This window comes from Cervus elaphus, chromosome 15, assembly GCF_910594005.1.
Source record: "Cervus elaphus chromosome 15, mCerEla1.1, whole genome shotgun sequence".
Classification (NCBI taxonomy): domain Eukaryota; kingdom Metazoa; phylum Chordata; class Mammalia; order Artiodactyla; family Cervidae; genus Cervus; species Cervus elaphus.
In genome coordinates, this window is record NC_057829.1 from 45,521,279 (window position 1) to 45,537,006 (window position 15,728).

A 15,728-nucleotide genomic window follows, 5' to 3' on the forward strand; every position below is an offset into this window, starting at 1 on the left:
GCTTCCTTATCCATTCGTCTGCTGATGGGCATCTAGGTTGCTTCCATGTCCTGGCTATTATAAACAGTGCTGTGATGAACATTGGGGTGCACGTGTCTCTTTCAGATCTGGTTTTCTCGGTGTGTATGCCAAGGTTGGGATTGCTGGGTCATATGGCAGTTCTATTTCCAGTTTTTTAAGGAATCTCCACACTGTTCTCCATAGTGGCTGTACTAGTTTGCATTCCCACCAACAGTGTAAGAGGGTTCCCTTTTCTCCACCTCCACATCCTCTCCAGCATTTATTGCTTGTAGACTTTTGGATAGCAGTCATTCTGAGTGGCGTGTAATGGTACCTCACTGAGGTTTTGATTTGCATTTCTCTGATAATGAGTGATGTTGAGCATCTTTTCATGTGTTTGTTAGTCATCTGTATGTCTTCTTTGGAGAAATGTCTGTTTAGATCTTTGGCCCATTTTTTGATTGGGTCATTTATTTTTCTGGAATTGAGCTGCAGGAGTTGCTTGTATATTTTTGAGATTAATCCTTTGTCTGTTTCTTCATTAGCTATTATTTTCTCCCATTCTGAAGGCTGTCTTTTCACCTTGCTTATAGTTTCCTTTGTTGTGCAAAAGCTTTTAAGTTTAAGTAGGTCCCATTTGTTTATTTTTGCTTTTATTTCCAATATTCTGGGAGTTGGGTCATTGAGGATCATGCTGTGATTTATGTTGGAGAGAGTTTTGCTTATGTTCTCCTCTAGGAGTTTTATAGTTTCTGGTCTTACATTTAGATCTTTAATCCATTTTGAGTTTATTTTTGTGTATGGTGTTAGAAAGTGTTCTAGTTTCATTCTTTTACAAGTGGTTGACCAGAAGATGAACTCTTTACCTTTCTCTAGGCCCCCAAATTTTCCCTTTCAGTATTTCCCAAATGTTCCACTGTTTTCTGTTTTACATCTAAGTCCATAATCCATTTGAGTTAATTTTTATATGTGGTATGAGAGTCAGGCTGTGATTTATTTAATTCATTTATGCCTCTGGAAGTCTGATTTCTCCAGCACCAGTTTTTGAATAGGTTATCCTCTTTCTGTTGAATTGCTTTTGCTCTTTTTTCAAAGAGCCATTAAGCATATTTGTGTGGGTCTGTTTCTGGGTTCTGTATTCTGTTCTTTTGACCTATGTGTCTCTGCTGATGCCACACATTCTTGGTTACTGTCACTATATAGCAAAACTTAATATTAGTTAGAGTGTTACCTCCTACTCTTTTTTCCCTTCAAGATTGTTTTAGCTAAGCCTAGCTCATTTCCATTTAAATTTTAAAACTTACTCATCTAGATTATTTGGCAAATGAATTTTGATGAAATTGCATTAAAGCTGAGCAGTTTGGAGAGAATTGGCAACTTTATATTGAGTTATGGACCTAATATATCTCACTGTTTATTTTGGTCTACTTTGATATTTTTTCATCAGCTTTTTGTGTACTATACACGTTTTGTTTGGTTTAAACATAAGCATTTTATTTTTTGGGGTCAATAGAAAGTGAAAGTTGCTCAGTCATGTCCTACTCTTTGCGACCCCATGGACTATACAGGCCATGGGATTCTCCAGGCCAGAATACTAGAGTGGGTAGCCTTTCCCTTTTCCAGGGGATTTTCCCAACCCAGGGATCGAACCCAGGTCTCCCTCATTGCAGGCAGGTTCTTTACTATCTGAGCCACCAGGGAAGCCCAGGAATACTGAAGTGGGTAGCCTATCCCTTCTCCAGTGGATCTTTCCAACCCAGGGATTGAATCGGGGTCTCCTGCATTGCAGGTGGGTTCTTTCCCAGCCGAGCTACCAGGGAAGACTATTTTGGATCAATAGTAGATGGTTCAGTTCAGTTCAGTCGCTCAGTCATGTCCGACTCTTTGCAACCCCATGGACTGCAGCATAGTAGATGGTATTGTGTTCTTAATTTTCAGTTTCCACATGTTCATTTTTAATATATAGAAAAGCAATTGATTTTAATTGATTTTATTTTTGAAATTTTTATTGGAGTATAGTTGATTTACAATGTTGTGTTATTTTCAGATATATAGCAAAGTGAATCAGATACATGTATATGTATATCCACTTTTTTAAGACTTTTTCTCCTGTATTGAGGAGAAAATATATTTTCTACTATATTTCTCAATATAGAGTATTGAGTAGAGTTCCCTCTATTTACAGTAGGTTCTTATTAGTTATCTCTTTTATACATAGTAGGGTGTATATGTCAATCCCAGTCTCCCAGTGATCCCTCCTCTCCTTATCCCCTGGTAATCATAGGTTTGTTTTCTACATTTGTGACTCTACTTCTGTTTTGCAAATAAGTTCATTTGTGCCCTTTTTTGGATTCCACATACAAGTGATGTGATATTTGTCTTTCTGTGTCTAACTTAGCAATTCATTCTTTTTTGTGTGTATGTTTCTTGTATCTTCAACTTGCTGAACTCACTTATTAGTCCTAGAGGTCTTTTTGTAGATTACTTGAGATTGTCTGCATAGACAATCATGTTGTCTGCAAATACAGTTGCATTTCTTCTTTCCAATGTGTCTTTTATTTCTTGCTTCATTGCACTGGCTAAAATTTCTAGTACCATGTTGAAAAGAGTGATGATGTATGCATTTGTTACTGTGAGAAAACCAGTTTCTTTGTGTAGCAAAAAAATAATAGTGAACAAGACCCAAGTTATTAGCTTAGCTATCATCATCCTTATGTATTTCTTGTCTGTAATTTTATTTTTTATTGTAATTAAAAAATTAAAAAAATTTTTGGCTGCTCCAGACAGCATGTGGAATCCTAGTTCCATGATGAGGCATCGAACCCATGCCCCCTGCATTGTAAGCATGGAGTCTTAACCACCAAACTAGAAGCAAAGTCCCTTGTTTCTGTGATTTTAAAAATGACTAATAATTTAAAAGGTATTTTATCATCAAGTTGTTGTTACATCATGTTTTGGACAGCACGAATCCCTGCTTACTTTGTTTTGGACTCATTCGTAGTAGGTTATTTGTATGTTTTAATAATACTGTATTATGAACTCATTTTTAAGTTCCCAAAATGTTCTCCCCTTGAAGAGAGTAAATATGGCAAGTTTTAGGGAAACAGTTTTCTGGAATGGTTTTGAATTTGCTTTTTTCAGGTGCTGTAGATGTGTTTCTTTCTTTTCCCCATTTTCAAAATAACTTTGTGACTTGATATTTTTTTGGTACCTCTTGTGCATAGTAAAATCGAACTCCAAATCAGTGGAATGCAGTTCTCACAGGAGAATTGTTTTTTCCTTTCATATCTAAGACAGACCCAACCTGTCTTAGTCTGGGTTTCTCCTGAAGGAGACCCCAAGGTAAGGATTCAAATGCAAGTAGTTTATTTGGGCCGTTATCCCAGATAACAGCAGTAGGAGACTTGCCAAAGTGAGACAAAGAGGGAAAGAAAACCAACAAAGATTGACAATTGTAAATGAGACAGTACTTTTGTTTTCAGTTCCCACATTCTCACTTTTAGCATGTAGGATGAGGATACCACTGTGGTTAACTAGAGAACAATTCTGCAAGAGATAATGTAGCACCTACCTCAGAGTTACCTCTGCAAAGGAGGGAAAATGGTGAGATGTTTACATACCCACATGTCGGCTGTCACTGGTTAGAAGACTTCTGAGAGACGTTCTCTCCAGCAGTTCATTTGCCTTGTCTACATGCACAAAGCAAAAAAACCCCACAAAGTTTCCTCAGGTGATTACCTTTTATTGGATACTTAGGTACTTGCTGTCCACATTGAGAGACAAGGACAGGGTGCTGAAGACCTCTATCAAAACTCTTCTGTCATTTCCCTGGCTGAGTGAGCTGATTAAATGGAGAGTTTGCACTGGACTCACAGCCCTTTCAGGGTCCAGCTATGTACAGAGTGCTGAGTTCTAGTCCCTTCCTCATGTAGACCTGTGGCCTGTTCTGTTCTGTGGGGATGTTAAACCCTAAACCTCTAGCCATTGCCAGCTCCAGTATTTCCCCTGGGAGCTGCACTGCTGGCAAATGTGTGCGCTGCCGTGGTTTTCAGCATTCTCCTTGCTTTTAGCACTTCTTTTTTGCTGACAGGTTCATCATTTTGCTGGAATTTGAGGACATCTGACTCTTTTAAATAGCTATATAGTATAATAAGCGATGAACTCACATTTATTCAAACTATTTACTTGGCTGTGGACATTTATTTTATTGTTTCTAGGTTTTTGTTGTTTGTTTTTTTTGCACTGTAAACAGGTAGCTGATACAAGCTCCCCTTTACATGGATCTTTTGTTGTAGCGCTTTTATGTATGGGATAATGCCCCAGAAGTGATATAACATTTCAGATATTTTAATAGATTAATTATTTACTGCATTCCAGGAAAGCTACAACGATTTATATTTCTACCAGCAATGCATTCTGCTGGTAAGATTGATCAGTCTTATAAACATCGATCAGAAATTAAAATCTTTTCCTTGGAATGTTAATACTTTAATTCCCTAGCTCCTCAAAGAAAATAATTTGCCCTTCACTTAAACAGAAAAACTGTATAGTAACAATAAAACCAAACCACAAGGATTGAACAATAAATCTGCAATCTTTGTGGCTGGCAAACCCTGAAAGTTGAGACTATACGAACTATCATTTATACCTGGACCAGAGAAAAAGAAATAATAAATCCTCACTTCCAAGTAAAACTAACTCCATCTAAGGAAAATTATTACTTCTTAGCTCCTTGGATAATGAGGGGTCATTCAGGTGCTTGATATGAGTCCTTAGGGGGCTATAACCTGAGATAATGGCTGCCTGGAGACATCAGTATAGTAATTAGAACATGGTCATGAAATCAGATGAAATAACTACTTCCTTGGAATTTAAAAAACATTGCCTTTTAAAATGTGTAGTCTCAAAGTTATCTTGGGGATGCTTGAATTCAAAGGTTTCTGGCTCTGTTTACTAGACAGGCTTCTCTAAAGTCAACTTGGTTTATCTCTGTTAAAATGAGTGTCTTATTTCTGACACATTCCAGCTGATAAAGATCTCCCAAGCTCTGTGTGGCCCTGGCTTCTGCATTTGCAATATTTTTATGTGAACTGAGAAACTTCTAGAAGAAAAAGATCAACACTGAATGCAATACTATTTCATTCCATTAAAATACAATTCTCATAAAATTAATTCTACCTATAAAGATGAAAACACTGAATTTTTTTTTTAAAATTTATTTTCGGAGCACGGGCTTTAAGCATACAGGCTTCAGTAGCTGTGGCACATAGGCTTGGTTACTCTGTAGTATGTGAATTCTTCCCACACCAGGGATTGAACCCATGTCCCCTGCATTGGCAGGTGGATTCTTAGCCACTTTGTGACCAGGGAAGTCCTGATTGAAATTTAACTACTACGTTATCACTATTCAAATCTTAAATTCAGAATTTATAATTTTAAAATCAGTAGTTACACTGAGATTTATTTTTGTATTATTTTGGGTAAAATCTCAACAATATAAAGACTATAAAGGAAGAATTAAAAACTACCGGATAGTAATTTTTAAGCACTACAAGGACAATATTTAATATAACTTATGCCCCAGTGAAAAACACTAACATAATTGTATATCTTTTTCTACATAATACTTGGTAAGTCTTTTTCTAGTTTTTGTGAGCACATGAAAGTCTCAGAAAAAGGTTTTTTCAAAATATAAATTCCATTTTATTAGCTGAAAATAACTTCATTAATCAGTTCTACTTATTTCTATTTGTTTACTCATTGTGAAATTGTTAGAAATGAGTTTTGGCTTTCAGAATAATATATTATGTATGTCCAGAAAGTTAAAAATAATTGTCGTCGTCTTTTTTTTTTTGGTGCAGGGGAGAAAAGGAGTTTTAGTTAGGAGAGGCTATCTTAAGTCTTCAAATGGTGTAACTTCTCTTGAAGAGGCTATGTGATTCACCTGTTTATTTATCTGATTGATTGTGGGAGACAGGTGCTCTGAAGAAAGGTTAATGATGCCTTAAGAATGTATGAGAGACCTTGATTTAATTTCAAAGGGTAGTCTAAGAGTGTTCCCTTGAGGAAACAGTGTTTGAGCCAAGATCTGAAGGACAGTGGGGTATAGAGGTTTGCAGAGAGGGTGGGGCACGTGGGTAGGGCACAGGGGTGAAGTGTGTTACAGGTGAAAGAACGTCATGGGGAAAGAGACCGCTGGGACTGACCTAAGACGGGGGTGGGGAGTAACTGAGAGAAGGTGGCAGGTGTGTGGAGTCCAGAGGTAAAGGGGTACAAAGTGAGACCCATGAGCAGTGGCTGAGGCCAAGGCAAGGCAGACTCACTGTCTTCATTGCTTCTGGTGTTGGCATCTTTAAATCACATTCATACCTGTTTTCTTATTTTGTTTTCACTTTACCCCTGTGATGTAGGTGGGCAGAATGCCTACAATTGACAGAGGGAAGGAATCTGAGATTCAGGTGATATTCTGAGGCCTCACTGTCAGTTAATGAAGTTGTTGAAAACAACTGTAGATAATCTGAGTTCTGGTCCCAGAGATTTCCTCCCAGGCCGTAGTGATATAGGTGGCTCAGATGGTGAAGAATCTGCCTGCAATACAGGAGACCTAGGTTCAGTCCCTGGGTCAGGAGGAGCCCCTGGAGAAGGGAATGGCTACCTACTCCAGTGTTTTTGCCTGGAGAATCCCATGGGCAGAGGAGTGTGATGGATTACAGTCCATGGGATTGCAAAGAGTCGAACACGACTGAGAACTAACACTTTAACTTCCACAGTGAATATTGAATTTGCTTTCAGTGATTATTCCTTCTTTCCTTGTTTAGGATATGATAGTTTATTTTGCATCTAAAACACTTAGCAAATATGTGAAGTTGGAATAGTTTTGAACTGTCAGAGGATTTAAAATTCTGGTCTTTTTTTGGTCTGGTGCTTCTGGCTTAATGTTAAAATCATTAAGAGAGGATATTGTACCATGTTGCATGTTTATATATTCAAAATGCTTTGCGAAATCAGTTTTTATAGTACTCCATTTAAAGTTGTGATGCTATTTTTAATACAATTGTTAAAACTCATCAATGTAAATATCAGGAACTTTGTTTCTTATATTCTTTATGGCAGAATCATTCCCTTTATATTGATTTATGCAAATATATCAGTGACATTGTCTTCGATGTGTACTGCAAATTTGTAGAAATGCAAAATGTTTTCAAGAACTCATAGAAAAACATCAGAAAACAGTCTACAAAAGGATTCAACAAAACCAATTTGTGTTGATCCTGTAATCTCATTTTGCAGATAAAACTTTCTACGAATCTAGTTCCCTGAAATAATTTCATATTAGATTGTCAATTCCACCTTAACATAGGCATTATTTTTTGTTGTTGTTCATTTGCTAAGTCATGTCTGACTCTTTGGGACCCCATGGACTGCAGCAGGCCAGGCTTTCCTGTCTTTCACTATCTTCCGGCATTTGCTCCATCTCATGTCCATTGAGTCGGTGATGCTGTCCAACTATCTCATCCTCTGTTGTCCCCTTCTCCTCCTGTAGTCTTTCCCAGCATCGGGGTCTCTTCTAATGAGTTGGCTATTCCCATCCGGTGGCCAAAGTATTGGAATTATCTTTATGTGGCTTGTTTAGAGGAATTTTTTTACTCCCTTAATAGCAACTAGCTATTCTGTTCAACATTGTTGAAAAATTGTGTCTTATTATATAACACAAGTACAATTGTGCCTATATTGAATTTACAATCTCTTTTTCAAAATTTAATTAAATAATTTTTGACCACACCGTCTTCATTGCTGAGCGCAGGCTTTCTCTCTGCTTACAATGTGTTTCTCTGTGTTTACAATGAATTTTTTCAGTAACACATTTTGTAAACATTGTATGAAAAAATAATCTGACATATTTTGTTTTATAATGATTTCAAAATCATATCAATTTCTCCTTTATTACAGGTGCTGTATAAATATTTTGTATTCTCTTTTACTTTTGAATTGTACATTTGTTCTACCACTACTGAATGGCCCTTTAATTTGATTTCTTAAACTCTGATATATAGCTCCACCACTTCTCCCAAGTGAACTCTGCCAATATTCTATAAATGTAGCTCTGTTGCTCCCAACCTCTTGGAATATCTGTCATTATCTATACTCTAGTTACAAATGAGTCTGTAACAAGCCTTAAGCCCAAGGAAATAAATGACTGTACACCATAAAAAAGGATCTAAGAGGATAAAAGAAAATCCTAACAGGTGAAGACAAGAATGCAGGCCCCTGAATATTTAAAGTTCCTTTGTTCCTTAAGGAAGCTGACAAGGATAGTGGGCTGCAATTGTTTCAGTATTAGCAGAGAAATTTAGGTGATATAAAGATAATTAAAACTTAAAGCAGCTGAAAGGAAAGTTGCAATCACATATCCTTTCGTAGAACTGAAGAAACGTGTTATGGGGAAAAAAGAAAGAAAAGACCAGCGTTAAATGCTGGTTTCTAAAAAGACCAATATGGAACAGTATTTAGTGAATGACCGCAGCCCTCTCCAGGATCTTATTAGTTTAGTTCAGTCACTCAGTTGTGTCCGACTCTTTGTGACCCCATGAACTGCAGCACGCCAGGCCTCCCTGTCTATCACCGACTCCCGGAGTTTACCCAAACCCATGTCCATCGAGCCGGTGATGCCATCCAACCATCTCATCCTCTGTCATCCCCTTCACCTCCTGCCCTCAATCTTTCCCAGCATCAGCATCTTTTCAAATGAGTCAGCTCTTCGCATCAGGTGGCCAAAGTGTTGGAGTTTCAGCTTCAACATCAGTCCTTCCAATGAACACCCACGACTGATCTCCTTTAGGATGGACTGGTTGGATCTCCTTGCAGTCCAAGGGACTCTCAAGAGCCTTCTCCAACACCACAGTTCAAAAGCATCAATTCTTCGGCTCTCAGCTTTCTTTATAGTCCAACTCTCACATACATACATGACCACTAGAAAAACCATAGCCTTGACCAGATGGACCTTTGCTGGCAAAGTAATGTCTCTGCTTTTTAGTATGCTATCTAGGTTGGTCATAACTTTCCTTCCAAGGAGTAAGTGTCTTTTAATTTCATGGCTGCAGTCACCATCTGCAGTGATTTTGGAGCCCAGAAAAATAAAGTCAGCCACTGTTTCCCCATCTATTTGCCATGAAGTGATGGGACTGGATGCCATGATCTTAGTTTTCTGAATGTTGAGCTTTAAGCCAACTTTTTCACTCTCCTCTTTCACTTTCATCAAGACGCTCTTTAGTTCTTCTTCACTTTCTGCCATAAGGGTGGTGTTATCTGCAGGGTCTTATAGCATTGCCTATAACCTGAAAAACTTGTATTCAGTATTTGTATTTGTCTAACATTGCATCTCCTTGTTTTATGATGTCATTCTCAAAAGAGATAAGAGAACCCAGCATTTCCTATAAGATGTTCATGTATGTCATCTGGATATGAAAAATACTTCAACTATTCTAGAGAGGCTGTCATGAGACCATGTAGAAATGAGGTGGCATTCTTCTTTATTCCAGATTACAGAAATCAAATATTACCCATTTAGCATATCTGTCCACCTAGATATTGAATCCTGTCACAGTGCACAAGTTGTAACCAAAATAAAGGCAATATTTTCCTTTAGGGCTCTCATCCAATATCCTTATCTTCTGACCAAAAAAAAAAAAAAAATCTGCAGAGAAGAAATAACTTTGTTGTATGATACTGTGGTTTAAAAATTGTGTTTATCAGGAAATTCAACACACTTAAGGTATGTAATTATTATATTGTGAAACTGGAAAGCAATTCAGAGAAAGACAGGTATGAACCCATGGTCAAGATGCTAAGGGCAAAGTAGAATGAATTTATGGTTGTTGAGGGGAAGTTTGGAGGGAAGGGATAGTTAGGGAGTTTGGAACTGACATGTACACACTGCCATATTTAAAATGGATAAGCAACAGGAACCTGCTATATAGCACAGGGAATTCTGCTCAGTGTTATGTGGCAGCCTGGATGGGAGGGGAGTTTAGGGGAGAATGGATACATGTATATGTATGGCTGAGTCCCTTCACCGTTCACCTGAAACTATCACCACATTGTTAATCAGCTATAAACCTCAATCCAAACTAAAGAGTTTTTTTTTGTTGTTGTTGTTTTTTAAATGCTAAGGACAAAGTAAATTCAGGAATCATAGATAACTACAGAACCATAATAGCAAGTTTTTAATCATCAATAATGAGTGCTATTGATGTTCTTTCTTCAGATGTGTAATTGAATGCCTATGTGTTATTCTTAGGGCTCAAGAATACAGAATGAACAAAGAATTGGGCTTAGAAAATGTCTCTGAGTATACACTCAAGGAAAGTAGTGTTACAGGTGGTTCTCTGGACATAGTGCCTGAGACAGAGATTTCTTTGCTAGCGCTATAAAGCAGTGCTTTCAAAAGAAACCTGAAAAGGAGTGAGGAAGCCAGAGAGAGAAGCTAGGCAGGTGTCTTCAGGTGAAATCTAACCTCAGTCTGATCCTATGGAAAGTTCTCAGCTGTAAAGAGAGTTGGGCTTTTGTACCTCTCAAGCCAGTCTCTGGCCACTGGATGTAACGGAGGGTGGTCACAACCTTACATGTGTTTTCAGGCAAGACAGCCTTCATTTTCCAAAGGTACTCCTTCAGAGAAGGTGGCAAGAGAAAGCTGTTAGTGGCGACAGAAGTATTAACTGAGTAAAAGGAATTCTAAGAACCTGCATGGCACTGACAATGCTTGCTATTGTAAGTGACAAAGGATGGAAAAGACATTGTGGATGCATGTAAGGAAGTTGATTGTTTTGGATTTGAGAAAAGACATGGGAAATACACTTCATCTCATTAGTGCTAAGGATCCCAAGGGTGAGTGAGGAGTTGAGTCTAATAATGCATCTACCAGAGTACCCCCTCACCAGTGCATGCACCAGTGCATGTCTTTGGACATGCTTGCCGGGAAAGGGGGTATACCGGCTGATCTATAAGGTCATTTTCAACACTTGGGTTTTATCATCTTGCAGAGACGTAGTCCTATGTGTTCCTGCATACCATTTAGCAAAATTTTTATATGGCAACATTTCTAGGATATTCAGTGTCCTAGAACTAATATTTAAGTATTCTAGTGAAATGAAATTCTAGTGAAATGAAAATGCTGTGTCACTGCTAGTTATTGTGAATTTTTGTGGGATCTTGAGTCAACAAATTGTCCTATAACTTTGCTGGTCTCCAGTGGGAGGTAAATACTTTTAGGAACAAGCTGAGAACCATACACAGAGAGGGTATTATTAAATACAGTGGATATTGAATGAGTTTCTCAGGGTGAGTTAACTTCTTTTTGCTGTCACCAGGTACCTGTAGAAGCTATGGAATCTCTATCTTGTGCCAACATTTTTATTTAGAAAGGAAATAACAATTTCTGATTTCTCCTATAGTATGGTTACGTTTTGGACTGGTAGCTTCCCAAGTGGAGGTGGTTGTTTTGAAATCAGCAGCTTGTGACTTTTTAATTTGGTAAGGGACCCATTCTGGTCTTGTGAGGAGTAGCAGCCCTTCAGTGGTTCAGCACTGTAATTTCTGTTGAAAAATCATCCAGAATGCATTTTATTTTCAGTGGTTGAACCCTGACAGATCAACTTTTAAATTGAAATTTAGTGATTCCTAGATGTAGAATGTAGAGGTGGTTTAGTTCTTCTAACTCATAGAGTCGAGAAACATTTTTCTTCTCTTTGACAGCTAAACATGTATATATTTACATGTATATATTAGGTTTTAGACTTCAGGTAAAAATGTTTTATTAAAAAGTTTACTGGCTAAAGTGTGATTTGGACAATTTCCCACATTATGCAAAAGCCGAAAATGATTTGCTAAGTGACTTGCTCACTTAAAATATTTATGGTTTTATCTGAATTTAAAAATAAAACTCACATGGAAGAGTCTTTGGAAAGCTAGTTGCACTTTAAGTCTGTTTTTGATGCTCTAGCCAGCCCCCTTCTTGCCCTTACAAACCCCTTTACTTTGGAAAGATAAACTATAAATTATCCTGCTCCTGAAATGCATAATAAGCATAAGCAACAAGTGTAAAAAGTGACTTTTCACACAAGTGTACAATTATCTTTTGCTGGCTGCTTTATCAGTGACTTGGTAAATTTAAATTCTGCATAGATTCTTAATGTTTAGATTTTTTTTCTTCATGAAAATTAACTCCTATGCTAAGGTTTTTCCCTCCCCTATAGTAGTATGCAATATCACTGCCTCTATGATTAATTCAGAAAAAGACATGTAACTTGCTAGTGAATTATTTATTTCCACTGGGTCACCCATAACATTATAGTCTCAGTAATACGATGAAAATAATTCCAGAGAGAATACTTTTAATATGTTATAAATTTCAGTGTTGCTTTACACTGGATAATTTGATTTCCAAACAGAGCAAAGCTTTAAGCAAAAGCTTTTTGTTTTTAATGATGTAGGGCAATGGGTAGGGGGAACATTCTTCAGCTTTCTTGATTAAAGTTAAGGAATTATTTGCAGTCTTGAAATGTGACATGTACTGCATGTCCTTAGAGAATGCCACATAAAATTACAATAACAAAAATGTGTCAGTGTGTTTGGTGCAATATTGCCAGTGACTTGATTTCATTTCAGTAGCGTAAGGTTTCTTATCTCTTGGGGCAATGATATGCCTATTTTTATACTGCAAATCTTCAAAACTTGACTTTCTTCCTGCTTCTGAAGGGTTGTCAACAGTCATTCACCCAACTAAGAAACCACAGAGTTGCCACTGTTCTCTGATAAATGGAAACAACTTGCCCAAGGGCAAAAGTATTGTTACATAGTTAATATTATCTTGAAAATAAACATGGTGATTGAAGAGCCAAGCCATAGACCAAATCTCTAGGGGTTACTGATTTAATGATTGATGTTGTGTATCACACAGGTGGCTCAGTTCCAGTGTTTGAAGATAGCTCATGAAAATGCACTGAATGGCTTGGTTATTTTATGATCAAAGTCAGGGCAATTAATAAATAGCAATTTTTTCACATTATTTATCATATTTATTTGCATATCAATTTAATGTTGGCTGGTAAAGGACTTAGAAAAGAGACTATTCTTATTCTCTTTGGCTCCCTTAATAGGATTGATTTGTATTGACAGTGACTTAGTGAAAAAATGAACTTTAAATATTAAGTATTACTTGCTTGATAGTATTGAGGGTAATACTTATACTGGAGGAAATGCTATTTTAATTAAGTAGAGTATTTTATACTTTTACAAGTGCATTTGTTTTTCTTTCTTTGCTCTCTATAATACTTCTGAGATAGGCAAGGTATTATTGCCTCAATAGAGATGATAAGAAAACTGAAATTTAGAAAGATTTATTAGACATTATGAAGTCTTGTGACAGAAAAATGGGAAGGAGAAATAATGTCAATGTATAAAGTTTTAAAGACTACATCTCTATCTGCCACTTATTAATGTTTAACTTACTGAATTTCACTCTGATACAGAAATTTAGATTGACTGAGAAAAACAAGGTAATACATATTAAAAATTATGATATTTTATATGTACAGGTAACCTCATTATTTGATAGGCATGTGTTAGGGATATTTATATGCATGAGTGATTACCAGAGTTAAAATATGGGAAATATGATAATTCTATGGTTATCTTTTAAAATATACTCATGTTCTGAGATCATGTATACCTGGAGCATGCCTTAGTCAGCTCTGGCTGCCTTAAAGAATATCATTGTCTGGGTGACTTAAACAACATGCCTTTATTTCTTGTAGTTCCAGAGGCTGGGAAATCCAAGATCAAGATGCTTACAGATTCAGTATCCGGGGTTGGGGTGGGGAGCCCTCTTCATGTTTGTAGATGGCAGCCTCCTTGTTGCATCTGCAAATGACAGAAGGAGAGAGGGTTCTGGCCTCCTCTTCTTTTTATAAGAGCATCAATTCATCATGTGGGCCCCATCTCGTGACCTTATCCAAACCTAATAATCTCTCAAAAGCACTCCTCCTCCAAATACCATCACATTAGGGATTATGGCTGCGACACATGCATTTTGGGGGGATTAGAGCTTCAAGTCAAGCATTTAGTTCATGGCAGGGTATATTTCAGCCATTGTGTCATTGTTGCTGAATGGAGCACATTCTTAGGTTCAGGTAACTGAGAACCAAATAAATGTTGGGCATCAGGGATATGCATCAACCAGTGAATCCTTATGGCTTCCACACCTGGCAGGTCAGCAGGAACAGGTGATTCTACAGGCCAGATAAATCTGGGAATACACATATGGCTGATTATCGGTGCTTAGGTAATACTGTTACTGCAACATTTCAGTTAGAATGTGGTTTAAATGAGAAGACCCCCTACAGACTTCTCAAAGAAGGATCAGTAGTTAAAATATCTGTAGTGGTTCAAGAATACTTCTTGAGTTTGAGTGGCCTTAGGTTTCCAACATTGAGCCTTTTTGCTCTTTGAAAACTTTGGTTCTGATTCATCCTCTGGCTCTTAATATTTTTATTCAGCTTTGATTGGACATGCCATTCTACCAGCTCAGGCCCCAGAACCAAGCCCCAGGTCTCTTTGACTTGACTGGACTATTCTCAGCTTCATCATGGATGGGATTAATGATTTCAGGGGCATCCTCAAGTTGTATAGGCATGGGATGGTACACACTTTCAGGTCTAGGACTTGGAACTTTCATTTGCCCACTCATGGAAAGTGGTGTCAGCCAGCGATGCAGGTATAACACATATGTTAATGGCAAGGGGCAGCAGTTCAACACAGTCATTGACATCAGGTTTGGCCATTACAGTGGAATAAAGATATATCAATATGGGCTTGGAGCATGAATAAGAGGACTGATTTAGAGAAGCCTCTCAGCAGATCATCAAGCCTTAGTCAATCCTTAGGATAAGAACAGATAGGAGGGTACCAGGGTTCAAGTCCTAAGGCCATTAGTATATAGAGGTATGCCAAAAAAGAGGAAATGATAGAAGTTAATTGAAAAGCTTTGTTTTGAACTCTAGACTGGAAATGAACATGGTCTGCAGTCTACTGCACATACCAGTCTGTCTGTACTATTGGCATCTCAAGCTTAACATGTCATGTACCTGAGCATGTCGGCTTCCCTTGTGGCTCAGCTTGTAAAGAATCCGCCTGCAATGTGGGAGACCTGGGTTCGATCCCTGGGTTGGGAAGACCCCCTGGAGAAGGGAAAGGCTACCCACTCCAGTATTCTGGCCTAGAGAATTCCATGGACTGCATACTCTATGGGGTTGCATAGTCAGACACTACTGAGCAGCTTTCACTTTCACCTGAGCATGCCACTCTCATTCCTGAGGTCCTCTGCTGCAGGGGAAAAGCAGAAGCTTCTGTCCAAGTGCCAGAATTATGGGTGAAGCAGCCTTCTTAGATTTTTATACCAGCAATGACAAGCCCGCTTCATGTTTACTCATCTCTGATGAACTTCCTTTCCCCATAGTGAACCCAGAGAAGGCTGCTCTAATGATGACTTACCTAGTGCTTACCATGTGTCAGGAACTGTTCTAAGGGATTTACACATGGGACCTCATTTGATCGCCTACAACAATTTTAGGAAGCAGTGATTTTTTTTTTTAATTGTCATTCCCATTTTGTAGATGAGGAAAGGAAGACACAGGAAGGTTAAGTAACTGGCCTGAGGTCAGCCAGAATTACAG

The 15,728-nt window shown here is 37.8% G+C and overlaps 1 pseudogene; it reads right to left on the reverse strand.

Moving 5' to 3' along the window:
• The window catches only part of LOC122708533, a 28,797-nt pseudogene extending 13,979 nt beyond the window's left edge, over positions 1 to 14,818 (reverse strand).
• Positions 14,819 to 15,728: the final 910 nt, after the last annotated feature.